The following is a 4,611-nucleotide window of genomic DNA, read 5'->3' as shown; positions in this document are numbered from 1 at the left end:
CTCCCTAGGCAACTCCAGAAGCAAAGAACTACTCTTCACCATCGCACCCTTCTAAAGCGGCTATCACGCATTGCTTGGAAGAACGGCCTTCGCCCGCTTCAACGCATTGTCGCACTATGGCTACCTTACACTCAAGATGCCCGGTCCACGTGGCATCATCACTGTTAGCGGAATCACAGAGCGCTCTTCATGCGCAGAGGAACACGCGACGGCCCTGGCGGCCGGACTATAAATGGCCTCCAACATCAGAAAACATGACTGGTCATTATGACCACAGACACGGTTAGACGAGTCCGGTCGCCCGGATAAAACTGAACTAGGGCACCGTATATGTAATCCCATAGCGAACACCAGGGGCTATAAATATTTAATGCAGCCCCACACTTGGCTCAACCTTACTGGCAGGCCAACATCTTACACTTTTATTATCCATCGCATACTTACGTTATACTCTCCTATGAGTTTTCTTTTTTCCACAGACAATGTTCATGCGATACCCTTCGAGGATACGGCACAACAGAGACAAAGGCGCAGACGTGCAGCAGGGCCTCGTTCAACATGTTTCTTTTTAGATTAGGCCCCTGTGTAAACCTTTTCTACTGCCTCTTGTTGTTTAACCATCTCATGGGTTCCATACCCACAGAGGATACTGCCATTATCGGCATTTCGCCACGACAGATTAAACGCACGTACCTGGAAATTTAGGGTTTATAATAGGCTTTCGTCAGCCTATTTTTTTCTAAAAAGACCGAATACCTTCGGGAGTGTTCGGCGTCACGAGTTTGGCCTTATATGCATCAACTCCGAATCATGTCTTTGGTCAAATGTTGGGTTTGCCCGACTCTTGGGTTTGCCGCCTTATGTTCCGTTATTATCGGCTAAGGCGGCCAAAGGAGAACTACTGCGATTGTGCCCTACTTATTCCGGATGAGCACCTTAGTAGAGAAAGTCGAAAACTGACTGTCATGATACAGCGAGAGACTGTTCAACCACTCGAAGACTCACCGAAATCTTTAGGATTCCTCCGCATTAACAAAGGGCCGTTTCCCGGCCACGTACATATGCACCCGTATTCGGATGCACGCGAAGGTACCAGGGGCTACATAGTAGCCCCACCGTTAGACCCCCATGGCTAAGCGAAAGTGTTACAGCTATATAGTCCGGTTGCCTAGTTCGACGTGCGATCACCTCCTTAATGGACCAAGACGTTGGATCAAGTGTGATTAAGCATATTTTTTGCAAACACCCCCGCATTGTATGCATGGGGGCTGAAGCCAACGACTGCTAACTTTCAGATTGCTCATATTTATATAAGAACGGCCGCAAAGGGGACACAATCATACTTCCGGGCAAAAAGTATAAATATAGCCTCATAATCAAAATAAACATTGTTTTTACAATGATTCGACTTATCACTCGAACAAGACATTCTTCGAGCACTGCGCCTCTATTAGGCGGGCACCTTCTGTGACCTGCGCCAAGTAGTGCTCGACCGGATATTGACCTACCGCCGGATCCTGGGTCGCTATAATGGTGGCCTCCATATTCGTCCAATAGGCTTTAACGCGGGCAAGAGCCATTCGTGCACCCTCTATGCACGCCGACCTCCTCATGGCGTCAAACCGAGACACGCCCCAAGGAATTGCTGCACCAAGCCAAAGTAATTGTCCGGCTTAGACCCCTTTGGCCAAAGATGGTCTATTACAGACCGCATTGCAAGCCCGGACAGCCTGTGAAGCTCCGCCACAGCAGCCACCTTCTCATTTAGCGGCAGCGGCCGAGTGGGAGCATTGAATTGTGACCAGAAAAGCTTCTCCACTTCCTTATCACCTTGACCCTCGAAGAACTTGGCAGCGTCAGCTGTACTATTCGCCAAGTTCGCATATGCGTCTGCAGGACTCCAGCGTCCAGCCAGGGGAGCATACTTCGGATCCAAAAATTTCGTCCGCAGTAAGTAGGAGCCCCCAGCCATGATTTTGTCGGCCTGTTGGAGCTCCTCCCGCATACCCCGGATCACGGTCCGTATCTCTTTGGTGGCATTAAGTGCCTTGTCCAGCTCGGCCGAACTAGCCTTATTCTCCTTTTCAAGGAGTACATACCGGTCGGCGGCATTTTTCAACTCCACAACCATTTCGGCTATATTTTCCTCGCTTCGGCGATGAGCAGCCTGTTCGCCTCTCAATTCTTTGGTCACCTTTAGGGTAGCCGCATTGCTAGCCCGATCTTGTTCCTTGGCCTGAGCAAGTTCCGCCCTCAGGGGTTCCACGGCAGCAGCACCATCAGCTGTACTATTTGCCAAGTCCGCATATGCGTCTGCAGATGAAATCTTCGTGAGCACCATGCTCATTAATGAGCGGTGCTCCTCTGAGAGCGCGGCTCGCTCCAGAGGCCTGTCAGTATGTCCGGCCGGACGTCGAACTATGCCGGACCCTTCTCGTCGCCCCCGTGGGAGCCAAACGCTCCGGGCTCAGGGAGACTGACGCATTAGCTTCCGGCTTCGGCAGATCTGGACTCCTCCGTGACGACACCTCAGTGTCGCCTGCTTCATGAGGCGGAGAGGTAGGTGGGGTCTCACTCTCCATCATCTCCGGAGGAAGATCCCCCGAAGACGAACTCCATTGAGAAGAGCTGCTCGCCGGGCTGCAAAGGATGAAGTCCCAATTATGTATCTTGGAGAAAACCGTACCATCGAATTAACGATTAACTTACAGCTCGGTGGAGGGCTCGCTCGTTGGTGGGCACGATGTGGTGAGGATGCCCATTGCAGCAGAGCCCCCTGGGGATACCTTCTTCCCTTGCATGGGCATCTCTCCCTCCAAGTCTTCGGAGGTGGCCCTCTTCCTCTCGCGCGGGGAGGAGGCTTTAGCCTCCCCTTCCCGACTATCCTCCTCATGGGTGGTCACGAGTCCCCCGATTTGGATGCATAGTGTGTGAAGTTCGGCTTCACTGCCCTTTCCTTCACCTTTTCCTGAGGGGATTTTGCTGAGCACCCGGCCAAGCATCTTGGCAATGGTTGGACCAGGCAAGCCTTCAGGAAGTGGCGCCGGACACGTGATTCTCTCCGCCTTGTTGAGCCATTCCTGGCCACGGAGGGTTTTTCAGAATAATGGTTATGATAAAGATAAACGAAGTGTCCGGCTTTAAGGTTACTTACTTGGGCATCTAGGCGGTTGCAGCTTAGGCCCGCATCCTTGGTGGTGTCCGGACACTTTACTTGTGGTCTGAAGAATAATTTACACATCCCTTCGAGCTTCAGGCCAAAGAAGTGCTTAATAGTCCGTGGACCCTCCGGATTGAACTCCCACATCCGGAGAGGCCGGCATTTGCATGACAACATCCGTCGGATTAACATCACTTGAATTATGCTGACAAGATTTATGTCCCTCTCAATAAGCTCCCGGATGCGATTCTGCAGTACTAGTACATCACCAGCGGGCCCCCAATTCCGTCCTACGTCGGTCCAAGAGCCAACTGTGATGAAGGGCCCGAGTGGAACTCGGGGGCGGCTACCCACTTTGTGCCTCTGGGAGCCGTAACGTAAAACCACCTCCTTTGCCATACATCGGATACTTCCGGGAAAGAACCCTCTGGCCATGGGGCATCGGCGTTCCTGCTTATTATGGCACCTCCGCACTCCGCATGTCGCCCCTCGATCATCTTCGGCTTCACATTGAAGGTCTTGAGCCATAAGCCGAAGTGTGGGGTGACGTGGAGAAAAACCTCGCACACAATAATGAACGACGAGATATGGAGGATAGCGTCTGGAGCCAGATCATGAAAATCCAACCCATAGAAGAACATGAGCCCCCTCCCAAAGGGGTCGAGGGTGAGGCCCAGGCCTCGGAGGAAGTGGGGAACAAACACAACGCTTTCATTTGGCTCCGGCGTAGGGATAACTTGCCCTGGAGCAGGAAGCCTGTGCTGAATATCGGCAGTCAGGTATCCGACCTCCTTGAGCTTCGTAATGTCCTCCTCTTGGATCGAGGAGGCCACCCACTAGCCTTTTGCATCGGATCCGAACATGTTGGAGGATCTGGGGTGTTGGAGCTTAGGTCTTGGGTGTTAGAACTCGAGGTGCGAGAAGGAGCAAGGGAGGTGGAAAAGAGGCATAGGCCTCGACCTCTTTATAAAGGGGTTGAATATCAAGAGTCCTCAGCGTGACCGCTTGAGACTTATTCAAAAATACACAGAGTCATACCAATGGTTGTCATGGGGTCACACACGCCCATATTGATGGGGGATCCCGTAATAAGAGGAACACGATCTCTGCTTTGGCAGGACGTGCCAATAAAACCGCCTCGCAACGCGAGTCGAGGTGGGGCGGGAAACGCCGGTTCGTGTTGGACCAGGCCACGATGCAAGGGCATGACGTACAAAGATTGTTAGCAGAACGGATCTATGCTATGTTCCCTACAATGGTATGTGAAGATCATCTTGCAGAGCCGGACACTATTCATCGTAGCAGATACATTGGGTTATTCGGAGATGGAACCCGCCTTGCAATGCCGAAGACAAGATTGCGCGTTGGACTCACCGTCATTGAAGCCTGGTTCAGGGGCTACTGAGGGAGTCCTGGATTAGGGGGTATCCGGACATCCGGACTATATACAT

This window comes from Triticum aestivum, chromosome 4B, assembly GCF_018294505.1.
Source record: "Triticum aestivum cultivar Chinese Spring chromosome 4B, IWGSC CS RefSeq v2.1, whole genome shotgun sequence".
Classification (NCBI taxonomy): domain Eukaryota; kingdom Viridiplantae; phylum Streptophyta; class Magnoliopsida; order Poales; family Poaceae; genus Triticum; species Triticum aestivum.
The sequence above is the reverse complement of the archived record's forward strand: the minus strand, read 5'-3'. Positions refer to the sequence as shown.